The 14601-nt window shown below is 40.9% G+C and overlaps 2 protein-coding genes across 2 annotated transcripts in view; one reads left to right on the forward strand and one right to left on the reverse strand.

Annotated features, from left to right (window-relative positions):
* Positions 1-14601, forward strand: part of kbtbd13a (kelch repeat and BTB domain containing 13a) — a 388109-nt gene that overhangs the window by 142365 nt on the left and 231143 nt on the right. The window lies entirely within an intron of this gene.
* Positions 11440-14601, reverse strand: part of vstm2b (V-set and transmembrane domain containing 2B) — a 104133-nt gene continuing 100971 nt past the window's right edge. The window contains exons 7-8 of the transcript XR_007881009.1: positions 11665-11870; positions 11440-11581 (exon numbers count right to left, since the gene is read on the reverse strand). The gene's annotated coding sequence lies outside the window, so the exon portion shown is untranslated. The remainder of the gene's footprint in view (positions 11582-11664; positions 11871-14601) is intronic.

Genomic DNA, 14601 nt, shown 5'->3' on the forward strand with positions numbered 1-14601 from the left:
GCTAAACTCAGAAAAAAATGAAATTCTTGTACCTGGCCCCAAACACCTCCGAGACTCACTGTCTAAAGATATAGTTACTCTAGATCAGGGGTCTCCAACCTTTTTTCCTCTGAGAGCTACTTTTACAAAATAAAAATGGCCGAGAGCTACTCATGTTTTGTAACATTTATACTCATCGCTCATTTCGAACAAACAAACTCAATAAGCTTTCCTTTCCTGAACATTTACAATATGTTTCTGTCCACATCATACATTCTGTATTAAAACATCACAAAAATATTATTATTATTATCATCATTATTATTATTTAGTGCTGTCAAACAATTAAAATATTAAATCGCGATTAATCGCGTTAATGTCATAGTTAACTCGCAATTAAAGAGTTCGGTCTAAACCTGCTCTATTTGAAAAGTGTCCTGAGATAACTTCTGTTATGAATTGGCGCTATACAAATAAAATTGAATTGAATTGAATTGAATTAATCGCGATTAATCACACATTTTTATCTATTCTAAATGTCCCTTGATTTCTTTTTGTCCCATTATTTTTTCTCATTTTAATGCTCTAATCAACATGGAAAAGTTGCTTTGTGCAAATGTTGTTTTTATTGAAAACAACATTGGCATATACTGTAGTGTTCAATTTCACACTAACATTCTCACTTGGAGCAAATAATCTCTCACACAATGTAACACTGTCCATCAATAAAAGGATGAAAAAAAATACTTTGTCACACAAACAGCCCCTTCAACAGCCCTTTCTAAGGGATCAAAACAGGGTGATACAAAATAAAATTACAAAGTGCACATGTAAGGTAAACTAGGACTCTATGCACCTATAGTGCAATTAAACCATGTCTTAATACTTTTCTCAAGTTTGCTTAGAACATAGCAGTCAGGCTACTGCTCTTTATTCACCAGAGGCTCAACCCAGCCTCTTATTTCAGAAAGAATGATCAGTAACAGTAACCAATAAAAGGTAAGCCTACTACTTCTTTGCTTTTAGCCAGTTACTCAAACAGACAAGCCTGTTGACATTTTCAGACAACAAGGAATTCATCAATTTGGGCGTCTCGCGCTCGCCATCCACTCAAAACGTAATGTCTACTACTCTTACAAGTGTGTGCGGTGTGCCTGTTGTTTTGTTTCCGGTCTAGCTAGATCCAGTGTGATGTAGTTTTTCTAACGTTACTAGTTGTTGCAACAGCATGTGAAAAACCTACAAAGTGTGCTAGGCGTTAATCTCGTGATAAAAAAAATGTTGCGTTAAAATGGGTTTGCGTTAACGCCGTTAATAACGCGTTAAACATAGTACCCTATTTCCCCACTAGAACACTGTGCTCTCTGAATGCTGGGCTACTTGTGGTTCCTATAGTCTCTAAAAGTAGAACAGGAGCCAGAGCCTTCAGTTACCGAGCTCCTCTCCTGTGGAACCAGCTTCCAGTTTTGATTCAGGAGGCAGACACCCTCTCCACATTTAAGAGTAGGCTTAAGATATTCCTCTTTGATAAAGCCTATAGTTAGGGCTGGCTCAGTCGAGTCCAGAACCATTCTGCTGCTATAGGCCTAGACTATCGGGGGATTTCCCATGATGCACTGAGCTCCTCTCTTCCTCTCCTTCTTTCTGCACACATGCATGCCCTATTAATGCATTTTACTAACTTCACTTCTTACAAATAAAATTGAAAATTTAATTGAATTGAGGGGCAGGGGCAACAAAAATAAAAAGGGCATCAACCAAGGGCATAACCATGTTTTAGACTTTGAGAGGATGCAATTGAGAGCTCTCCAACAGAAATCTTAAACTTTTTCCACAATTCCATGATATTTGTGAATAGGTATCTTGTTAGTTTTGAGGACTATGACATTTAAATTCACTTTTAAAGAAAAAGTCTGTGATTTAGTTTTGGTTGCTTGCTGGTAGCTGACTTTAAACACACCTAGCAACTAATTTCCATTAGTAGCAAATAGGAAAAATTACATTACACAATCATTAGTGGCTTTTTAGAGATAAAGTTGCTAAGAAAGTCTGAAAAGGGACCAATCTGGCAACACTAACTGAGGGTACGGGGTGCAATCAAGTTGGGGGATTCACTTTTACTTATGTTTTGGATGGTAAATGGACCTGTACTTGTATAGCCTTTCTAGTCTTCCGACCACTCAAAGCATCTTTACACTACGTGCCACATTCACCCTTTCACACACACTCACACAGCGATGGCAAAGTCCATCGAACAGAAACTAACATTCATACACCGATGCACAGCATCGGGAGCAATTTGGGGTTCAGTATCTTGCTCAAGGATGCTTCGTCATGTGGCACCAGGAGCCGGGGATCGAACCCACAACCTTCTGATTAGGGAACGACCCGCTCTGCCTCTGAGCCACAGCCGCCTCATTTCCATAACTAAAGGACATATTTAACATATTTTCAACTGTATATTGCTGGGACAAAGTGATACTTTTTCAGTATTGGTGGAACATGTCCCCCACAAAGAATGTGTGGTTACAACCTAGGCATCAACTGTGCGGTGGGGCAGCAGCATGCAGAAAGTTGTGATGCATTTATGATGAAACAGCTAAGTCATGGTTAGGGTTAGGACCCTAAAGGGCACTCTACCACATTTTGTCCACTGGTAGAGCACCCTAGAGGGCACTTTGCCACCGCTATGTGGGCTTTCAACAGGGCCACTGCAATAACTTTCCAGAGTCTTACTATAAGCCCCAGAGTAGTGTTTCATCATCTGATAAACTCGTAGATGTAGTACTCAAACTGGCCTTCTTGACCATATTTTGTCCCCCACCAGCACAGTTCCTTTTTCCTTTCATTTACTGTATGTTATATACATAATATGCCCATGCTTATATACTGTAACTTTAGGTACATCCAGTTAACTTCTACTTTGCCTTCACTCATTACTGAATATGGAACTATACTGTGCAGTCATGTTGTTTCATTCCCTATGATAGAAAGCAGGGGCTGCAGTGAGCAAAAGGTTTGTAGTGAAGAATCATACATCATGCCAACCCTCCTGGGAAACTCACATATTTCATTGACCGCTCCCAGTTTCCTGCCAGGGTCACATTTTTTTTGTATTTCTCCAATTTATTACAAATTTTCACTGTCTGTAATTGCCAAATAAATGGGACATCGACACAGCGAGTTTGCTTCAGTTAATTAAAATGGCTGTGTTCGAGTTACCATTTTCCACCAATGATTTATCTGCCCCGATAATTAAAGGGCATACCTAGTTATTTTCATCCTTTAAAAGTCACCAGAATGCAGTCTCTTCTGATTTCAGAATCCTCCCTATTTTTGAGGTCTCACGGTTGGAAAGTATGTGGAGGTTGCTTTGCTAATTGTGTTACTGTAAGGAGAAGTTACAGGAGCTTTGATTCAATTTGCAATGTTAGAAACTTGTAGCAGGAAACGTGGTTAACATTTTTATACATGTGCACCCATTTATATGCATCTGTAAATCAACAATTTCTGTCATCAGCTCATGTATGTTAGTAACCCTGCTTTTCCATTCTGTCTGTGTGGTTCTGCCACTGTATCCACAACTGGATAACCTTGTACAGTACATCAGGACCTTTGTAGTCTGGTTCAATGGCGTATTAAGTTTGAGTGGAGGAGTATCAGTTGGGCCACCGCCTCCCTCTGCCTCATAGATAACAATGTTATCAGGGATGGGGCAGTCAGGAGGGATGGGGTTAGCTGAGGAAAGGGGGGGGGGGGTTATGCTGTGCCCTGGCTTTAATGTGGAGAGATTGAGTTAATGTGGTTTTGGTACAATAATGACATTGAAAATAAGGCTTTGTAAGGCTCAGTGTAGATGCGAAGAGACAACAATACATCATTTGTGCAATTGAGAAAAATAATCGTACCATTGGGAATTAAAGAGGAGGCACTGAAAACGTAGTGACAGGAAAACTTAACCTCAAGAAGACAAATAAAGAAGCGAAAGCAGCAAGAGAAAAGCCAGTACAGAATATTTTAGATCTGCCTCTCTTTACAACAGATCATCCCACTGCCACATGGCAGTAGTTGTGGAGAAGGTTAGCCAGCCCTCCTATTGACATGGCGAATCAAAACGACCACAGCCAGAATCCCCTCAGCCAACTGGGATCCACCTTTTCTCCTCTACCAACCAGCATTTTTTTTTGTTCATTCATAAAAAAGAATATTAAATGATAACGTCCTCCATACCTACACATATTCATCTTAAACACATGGTTCTTTAAATGTGCACTTCTAAACTGTTGCTGTGACTATATTGAAACTGACAGAGAGGCAGGAAGAGCCCTGATACCAATCTGATCTCTCCTGCACAGCAATTTTATCCCCCCCGCCACCATTTCCTGAGGCACAAGCTACCTAAATACAATATGGTAGGTGCTTGATTTCCAGCCCCAAATTAAATTAAGTTTTCGAGCTGGGGAAGACGTGTTTCCTTACTGCCTTAAAGCTTCTGGCGGCTGTGGCTCAGAGGCAGAGCGGGTCCTCCACTAATTGGAAGGTAGTTGGTTGGATCCCCTGCCCCTCCCGCCACGTGTCGAAGTGTCCTTGAGTAAGATACTGAACCCCAAATTGCTCCTGATGTTGTGCATCGGGGTGTGAATGTGAATAAATGCGTTAGTTTCTGTTTGGTGGACTTTGGCATCGCTGAGTGAATGTGTGTGAAAGGGCAAATGTGGCATGTAGTGTAAAAGCGCTTTGAATGATCGGAAGACTAGAAAGGCGCTATACACGTACAGGTCAATTTACCATTCTGATTTGAGTGCAAGTGGCCATCTTTCCTGTGTACTGAAAAAGGCAGACGCCTGCCCAAGATTAGTCACAGAAAACTGGTGATTTTCTTTTGAGAGCCTTAATGGGAACAGTCGGTCTTCAGAAGTTACACATTGGATGCGAATACATTTTCTTGACTTAGTGGTGATGATGATGATGATGGTGATGATGATGTACTCTTGCTGAAATAAAGTCTGAAGCTGTCTGACAGCTTGCGTTGGGGATGAAAAACATGAATTTGTCCCACCTAATATATTATTTCTGGATAAATATATTATGTAATTATAAATAAATATTTAATATTAGCTGACTCCACTTTTGAAATTATTCACACATAAACAATTTATGAAGGTTTTGTTAATGTCCCCCCTATGTATCCTGCTCAGTGGTCATTTACTCTTCAATATTCTCTAATACTGCATGGTTGTGTATCAACATTCATGCACTGTTTATGAAATTCCTGGCCTACATTTGGTGCAGCTGTTTTTAGCTCGGAGAAAGAGTCCCTAAACAGCAGTACAATGTGAAGGCAGCCAAATCTCCCCAAGTACTCCAGGTGCTTAATTGTTTTGCTCCAATAATACCTTCATAGGACTAACACTTGGATCTTTGTATTAGCTGTATGCCAAGGCTTTCCATGCCTTTCTAGTCTTTCGACCACTCAAAGCGCTTTTACACTACGTGCCACATTCACCTTTTCACACACATTCACTCAGTGATGGCAAAGGCCATCGGACGAAACTAATGCATTCATACACATTCACACACCGATGCACATCGGGAGCAATTTGGGGTTCAGTATCTTGCTCAAGGATACTTCAACTTGTGGCGGGAGGAGCCGGGGATGGAACCAACAACCTTCTAATTAGTGAACGACCCGCTCTTCCTCTGAGCCACAGGTAAGCTTGCTAGCAGCAATGATGAAATTGTGGAGGCTCATGCTAATGGAGAACAGAATAATCCAGTGACGTTGCATCTGTGACACAGTTTTGCTCTTGTCTTGTCTTCATATGCCACTAAAAGTGTTTCAGAAGCAGAACATCTCCAGATCATATTGCCTACCCGACGTTGTTTATTTGTGTATTTTGTTGTTTTGCTGCTTCAAATCTCCTTTAATATGCCTCTGACTTGACTTCCAGCGTGGTGCCACAATAGCATGATATTTTATGTAAAGTATGTACATAATTTATTTTAATCCAGAACGCATTGCAGCCGTGCCCGGTGGAATTCGGAAGCAAAACATATAGAAAATATGAGAACTGGGTTTCATTAAAGGACCAGTGTGCAGGATTTAGTGGCATCTAGCAGTCAAGTTGCAGATTGCAAGCAACTGAATACTGCTGGCCTTCCAAGTGTGTCGGAGAAACTACAGTGGCCTCCAAAAACATGAAAGGCCCTGTCTACAGCCAGTGTTTGGTTTATCCATTCTGGGCTACTGTAGAAACATGGTGGTTCAACATGGTTGACTCCGTAGAAGAAGACCCGCTCCCTCTATAGATAAAAACAATTCATCCTAAGGTAACAAAAACACAACAATTCTTATTTATAGGTGATTACACGTTGATGAAAACATTGCTATGAATATTATATTTATTATTCTAGTCCTGCCAATAGACCCTCCTAAAGTTAGGCAATGGATCTTTAAATGAGGAATCTGGCTTATATATTGCACATTATTATGTTCAACAGCTTTTCCTCCTATTCTGAACCCATACCTTTGACATCTAAGATAAGATAAGCTAGATTCTACTGATCCCACATGGGGGAAATTCACGTGTTACTATCTAGCACACACAAACAGTCTGTGCTCTGGATTGTTACGTCTGTCCTCTCCTCCATTTGTTACATCTTTAAGCCCTTCAACGCTTTCACTATTCCTCTCCCACATTATCTTTCCCCTTCCCTCCCCCTTTTCCTCCCATCACTGTTTTGTCTGCTTATGCAATAAAAGCCTGCCCCTACTCCCACAGCACATGAAACCACCACCACCATGCCATTGGAGGGAGTAGGTTTATGTGAGTGGAGGCTGAATCTCACTATGTGGATTAGAAAAGACATACGCTCTCTTTCAGACACACATGCTAAGCTCTCTCTCAGATACACATGCTAACAACGTTCTCTGCAGGCTGGCACTCGACGACAGACAGATCTGAGTGATAAAGCCTCCTCTGAACAAAACGGATGAGGTTGAAGCATTCTTCCTCCCATGCTGGCCTTGTGCTGACACATTGCCACTTGAATAAACCAAACAGGGCGACAGGGCAGGAAAACACATTTACATCAATATGCCTACATTGCTTTAGAAAGTGTCAATTCTCATTCGGAACTAAGATATATTATACAAAACATAGTTAAGTTAAAGCTTAAATATGTAACAAACAAAGGAAGACACTAATGTCTTTTAGAGACTTAATTGACATCAGTAAATGTCAGGGAAATGATGATTGTGTGATTCCAGATTCAGCTGTGCACTTCATCTGCCTGCAAAGTATTTCTACTCTCAGAAGTTTTAGACAGCCTCAGCGCTTCCCGCAATACAGTGAAATATATTTTACCTGTCAGCAATAACACAGATTTTCTACACGAAATCCACTGTCTAGTTTCCTCACCTCTATTGTGAGGAGTTGACTGTTAAGCTCCCCCTAGAGGCAGACACAGACACCCAATTTAAATCAATAACATAATTACAAAAAAAAAAACCTCTTTGTAATGAATGATGCATTTACATCTAAACCTACAACAGTATTCAACCTATGCTTTATCAGTCTGTATGACATGCAAAGTTTGATTCAACCAAACCCCAAACATTTATCCACCACTTTCTGTTTTGGATTCCTTTAAATGAAGTGTTGCACATGCAGCCAGATAGTTAGGCATTAAACCTGATTAACTTTGTCTGCAGATGTATATAGAGGGAGGTAAAGCTGGACCTGAGCAAGGCCTCACCCTGCATCGTGTTTGATCTGCCGGCTGCTGGAATGTCACATGAGGCTGCCAGCGTTGATAAAACCGTTTACAGTCCATTCTGCTGCTGGGAGGAACCAAAGGGCTTGTCAAATGAGGGCAGTGGGGGAAGCAATTCTACAGCTCATGTGAGATACATCCCTTTGATAAGAACCAAGGTGTGGGTTGAGCTGAAACACCCAGTCTGTAAGGGTGAAGAGGCAGCATGGAGAGCGGTTTGCAGGACAATAAGTGTAAGGGAGCTCCCTGTGACCCAATGACTCTCTCTATTTATGATGTTGTTTTATGTTTAACTTACATAAAGTGATCTATGTGATAGAACTCTGCAAACACAGTAATAGTTAAACACAGAGAGTTTGTATACAGGTCATGCAAAGTTTCATATTTGCTGTTTCCAACACCTGCAATATTTTTATTGCAGATTGGTGAGAGTTGTAAATTTTACATAACTATATATACAGGTTTCTTTGGATTAAACAGAAGAAAAAATTAATAAACAGATAAATGTTTCAGCAATGGACATGATATTGACTGACTGACAGGGGATGTCTGGGGAAGTAGGGAGATAACACTTCTTAGCAAGTAACACTTAGCACCAAAGATGAAAACAAATTATAAAAATACACACCGATAGATGGAAAAAATCAAGAAAAAAATGAAACAGTTTAGAACTACTGCTAAATGACAAAAGAACACTACATTCACCAGATGGTTTTTAAGTAATCACTGAGTAAAAAGGATAATTTCTGAATTCCTGCAGCAGACCAAAAAGTGACTATACATATCACATGTGAGTATTGTATGATGATGATTTTGAAAAAAAAATCCTGCATTATCCTCTTAAGCCTCAGTACAAGTGTACAGATGAAACTGCTATGGCTTCTGTCTTGGTTCAGTTTTATTTAGTTGAATTTACCACCAAAATTGATAAATACACTACATTTGAAATACTTTTACAAGATACATCTTGCAGGATTTGACCTCAATGTCATTAACATGTTTCAATCCCAAGTCGTCAAATCCTGCAGCGGGGTCAGCTTCAAAATAGGACTGTAGTAACTAGCAATTTATGTAAATTAGCTAGCCAATAAGCTAGTATTTCACAAACATTAACTTTTAGATATAACTTGCTAGCTAATGATTGCTGTAGATTGGCTAGCTTTTGCTAACATTAGTTAGCTAACTTAAGACATGACTATATACAGTATATATTATATATAAATATATTTCAAAATGTTGTTGTTCTGTCAACATAGACAAGCCTAGCACATAACATATCTAAGTACAGGAAAGGTGAAAGTTGGTCAACGTTCTGACCAAGCTCAACTGTAATCAGAGTGTAAAGAAAATAGGGCAGCCCTTAGGAAGGGTCAATTGTTCACACCAAAATGAGTTATCTGAGATTTGGGAGTGGGATATGTTTGGCCTTTAGGCTATGGCTCAGAAGGTTGTTGGTTATATCCCCGGCTCCTCCCTGCCGCATGTCGAAGTATCCTTGAGCAAGATATTGAACCCCAAATTGCTCCCGATACATCCTTGTAACCGTCCCCTCTTTCATACAGTAATCAGAATTTAACTATCCTTGAGCAAGATACTGAACCCCAAATTTCTCCTGTGTTGTCTCCCGACGCTGTGTCATCGGTGTGTGAATGTGCATAAATGCATTAGTTTCTGTTCGATGGGCTTTGCCATCACTGTGTGACTGTGTGTGAAATGTGTCACATAGTGTAAAAGCGCTTTGAATGGTCGGAAGACTAGAAAGGCGCTATACAAATATCCCATAGTCCATAATAGTCCATTTACCATTTACCTTAGCTGACAGACTTGAAGAAGAGAAAATGCTAGCCTTAGAAAATACACCTTCCCTAAACTTCAAAGCTGTCTTCTTTACATGTGGATCAAAGTGGAGTCAATGCTAAACCTATGTCACTCTATTGCCAACTAGCTTATTTTTTCTGTTTTGACACAATAGGCTAGCAGATATGAGATAGAGTCATTGATGATGTACAGATTTGTCAGTTTCTGAGCCTTTAGTCCATCTTAAAACCAACCCAGCCTGAGAGTTTCCTTTTGCACCTCCTCCTCCTCCTCCTCCTCCTCCTCCTCATTGGTCTCCTGCACAGCTTAGGTGTGAGGAGGCCTCTCATGTGTTTCATGCTTCAGTGATTACTACAGTAGTTTGCTCAGGCTCATGCAGTTTCTGCTCCAGTTAAAGGGATCATGGTGAATACCAACACTCCCCTTAACTAAATATCCGGCCCGGATGAGGTCCACCATTGTTTAGCAAGGACAGTCCTGACTTCATATAGGAACATGCAGAAAGGGATCCGTCTGTGACTCCAAAAGTGAAATCAACAAGCATGTTTGAGGTGATATTGATGATTAAATCGAGCAGTGGGACTCTTTCTGACAGCAGGGCAGCCCTGCATCTGAATCAGAATCTAAAATGTTTTTCTCTTGACTTAATCCATCCACCACAGAGTCACTGGTGCAAAGGTTTCATATCTGGACTGTGTTCTATTGATAAGTGCAGCAGCTTTCAAAAGCATTCCTGTAACAAGCCAACAGGTCTATCTTTTAAGGTTTTCTCTGTTTGGACAAGGTCAGGTGACAGGCTCTGCCAGATATTTGTGAATGAACGATACCAAGCACTCGGGGCATCTGTGTGTGTGTGTGTGTGTGTGTGTGTGTGTGTGTGTGTGTGTGTGTGTGTGTGTGTGTGTGTGTGAGCTTGTGTGTGTGTGTGGTGTGTGTCCATTCATACATTCCTTCCTCCCACAGTAACCTGAGCACACACAGAGAGAGGGTGGAGTCTTATTGACTTCTTAAGTGGACAACACAACTTTCTTAGCACCAGTATAAGATACATCAACTTGGATGCATGACTCAACTTAACATTATGCATGTCAATTCAAAGAAAGACAACATGCAATGCTTGATGCCTGAGACAGAATAGAAGAAGAACACTATATGATACATATCTGTATTTCCGCTGCAGAAAATCAGAGATTATCATTTAACTTAGTGATTACTTAAATCCATCTGGTGAATGTAGTGTTATTTTGTCATATATTAATTTCGCAGTAGTTCTAAACTGTTTTATTATTTTCTATATTTATTCCATCTGTGTGTGTTTTTATAATTTGATTTGTCTTTGGTGTTAAGTGTTCCTTGCTAACAAGTGTTTTCTCCCTACTTCCCAGACTGTCAGTCAGTCAATGTCATGTCCATTGCTGAAACATGTTTCTTTTTATTCAGTTCTTCTGTTTAAGCCAAAGAAAACCTGTATATATGGTTATGTCAAATGTATAACTCTCACCAGTCTGCAACAATAAGATTTTTTCACTTGTATGTAAGGGTATTCATTCCAACTGGTCACAGCAGTAAAACTACAGAATTTACTCTGATAGCAAGGACTCGTCACTGTGAATGAAATTATGCTTAAATGCACTTAAAATCTCAAACAATCTGGTCTTTCAACTTTTACCACCCACTTGCAGAAATGCCAACACTACTATATAACTTTGAGGGAGTGCTACTATTTTTTAAACTACATAAATATATATGCATTATGCAGTGAAAAGCTAAGGCTTATGTCTTTAAAATCATTGTGTACTCTGGGTGATGTGCAGTGCCTGTCAGGGCTAGTTGACTGATCCCAGGAGCAGACAAAAAGACAAGATAGACAGTTTAAGGGTCTTTATTCCACACACTGGGGGGATGAGGGGCAGCCATGGCAGGAACAGGCAGGTGAAATGGCAAGAGAGACCGGAGACACGGAGGCACAGGAGAGCTGACTCTGGAAATTGAACTGCACACGAGGTTCCTGGAGCACAGGAGAGAAATGGTTAGACGGAGGAGCTGGCGCAGGAAAATCATGAGTGGACATATAGGAGCCACAAAAGTTACCACTAAGTTGGCTGAACAACAATCTGGCGAGGAATCAAAGGATGACCAGGGTTCTTGAAGGCTGGGACTGATGAATGGATTGAGAGCATGTGAGACAGCGCACAGGTGAGGTGAAGGGAGGCCGCACCCACATCAGACACACACACAGGGAAGGAGGAGGAGCAAAGGGCGCAGGAGGGGAGCAGAGCCATGACAGTGCCAGCTGCCTGATGCAGGTACAGAAGAGTGGAGAAGAGGAGTGGAAAATTATTATTAATAATTATGAGAAATTATTAAAAATTAGCATATCTCACAGTCTGAGAAATGTACATAGTTTCTGTATTTTTATATTATTAATTTCAATAGTTTTTTTTTAATGATTATGGTTTATTGACTTATACAACTGACACAACTATGAATCATTTCAAGATACTAAAGAAATTACATCACAACCAGCAAAAATACTAATGTAGGAACTGTACTTCAAGGGTTAAGACACATACAAGAATTCACTTTTTATTAATTTATTTACTGATATATTTGACATATACTGACAAACAGAAAAATGTCTTAAGGTTGTGTTTACCACAGACCTTATTTCAGATATTTAAACAAAAACTAGGGATGTCCCGATCCAATATCAAAGATTGATCAGGGCATTTTTCAGTCAATGCTTAGTTTTACATCAACTGTGACTCAGGTGTTTTTACTTGTGAAGCTTTCATGCACAGTGTGATGGCCACGGCCACACATGGTAATATCACCCCAGCCCTATTAAAAAACCCAGTTACTTCAACGCGAGGGAAGTGTCTTTAAACTACTCAAATCAGTTTGGGGTTTTAGGACTCATTCCTGCAGGCCTCTATAAAGCAAGTCATCTTGGTTTATTTCAACAAATAATAATCAGGCTGAAAGTTGGAATCATTGACAAGGTCCTTTTCAACAACATCACACTCTTCAGTGTCCAGAGGGAGCCTGATTGGACTCTTGAAGAAAAAAGGGAAAGTCCAGGAAGAATAGAAATGCACTGCTCCTTCTCTTGTGTTGTACAACAGCATGGACTGCTGGGGTGGCAATGGTGGAACACACACACACACAGATATAGCAGCACGGCCCCAGTCTTTGGCTCCCCTCCCCTGTGTCTGGTTGGAGCCCTCCTCCGTCCTGTGACCTACAGGCATTTAACCTCTGACCTGCAGGGCCAATATTAACTCTTGTGTGATTGTTCCAGGGCAGCCGACTTCCCCTAGCCCAGGCCCTGAGAACATTCCTGGGCTCTGTCGCTAGGAGAGCCTCACTGTCATACTGCTGACCTCCTATATGGCCAGGGTTAGCCTTGATCTTCTATACACACACACACACACACACACACACACACACACACACACACACACACACAGAACTCAACTCACATGTACAAAAGGACTCACACACACACACACACAGTCAGCAGCCCCTCCACCCCCTGCCCACCCCCAGCTGGGGGTCCTCGTGGGAGCTGCTGGTCTGTCTTGGAGCTGAAGGCCACCCAGTCCGTCTACTAGCTCTGACACTATGTTCACTTTGCTAACACACAACACCTGCATTCATCAGTAACTGCTGCTGTCAGTGGCTGCATGGACGGTTAAAATGTTTACGTTTTTTTCCCACATACATCTCAATCATCCTGAAATTGCACCTGCACAATGCTCCTGACATGCCACATTCACCCTTTCACACACATTCACACAGCGATGACAAAGCCCATCGACCAGAAACTAACGCATTCATACACACTCACACCGATGCTCAGCATCGGGAGCAGTATCTTACTCAAGGATACTTCGACACGTGGCGGGATCGAACCAACAACCTTCCGATTAGGGGACAACCCGCTCTGCCTCTGAGCCACAGTGTGAAAGATGTAGTATGCACATTCTCACTGCGCATAGATTTTTATATATTTGGATACCTGCATGGCAAGTAGTGTAAGAACACTTTTTGTGTGTATGCATGGTTTATACATCTGGCCCCAGGTGTCTCAAAACCAGGATATGGTTTTATTCATGCTCCTGAAACAAGGACCAGATGTGTACATTTGCAACACATAACCAGGATCTTCTATAAACCTCATAACCTCATTGCGTCAGGTAGGGCATCCGCTAAAACCTATGCCAAGTCAAATATGCAGATTATCAGGTCTATGTTCCCGGGCATGGGGAGCATGCTGAAGACAAATTCGGTTAGGTTACTTTATTTGTACCCATAGGTAGATTTGCTTTGCAATATAAGACATGGCATGCCTCTTGACAAAAATATTTAATAAAAGCGGGTCGTCCACTAATTGGAAGGTTGTTGGTCCAATCCCGCCACGTGTCGAAGTATCCTTGAGTAAGATACTGCTCCCGATGCCTTGAATTGTTGTGTGAATGTGTATGAATGAGTTTCTGTTCGATGGGCTTTGCCATCACTGAGTGAATGTGTGTGAAAGGGCGAATGTGGCATGTAGTGTTAAAGCGCTTTGAGTAGTAGGAAGACTAGAAAGGTGCTATACAGGTACAGGTTAATTTACCATTTACTATGATAAATGTCAAAAGATAAAGGATAAAGATAAAAGTGTCCCAGGCTCTAAAAATCAGGACTATACTAACTCATAGTGAAGTCACATGACAGCCAACATTACACTCCAACTGGTTGAGGCAGACGGCCACCCACCTAGAGCCGGGGTCTGTCCAAGGTTTCTGCCTCTTAAAACAAGTGCTTGCTCATGGTGGGAAGTTCGGTCTAGACCTGCTCTTTTAGAAAAGTTTCCTGAGATAACTTTGATTGAGATTGGCGCTATACAAATAAGACTGAATTGTATTATTGATGTGCTGATTAATCAAATTGTTAATTTGCATTGTAGGTGATGAGTATGTAATACTTAGTAAACTGTCAAACAGAAAAACAAGCAACTTCAGCACCACTCCAAAGTCATGG

This window comes from Dicentrarchus labrax, unplaced genomic scaffold (genome assembly GCF_905237075.1).
Source record: "Dicentrarchus labrax unplaced genomic scaffold, dlabrax2021, whole genome shotgun sequence".
Classification (NCBI taxonomy): Eukaryota; Metazoa; Chordata; class Actinopteri; family Moronidae; genus Dicentrarchus; species Dicentrarchus labrax.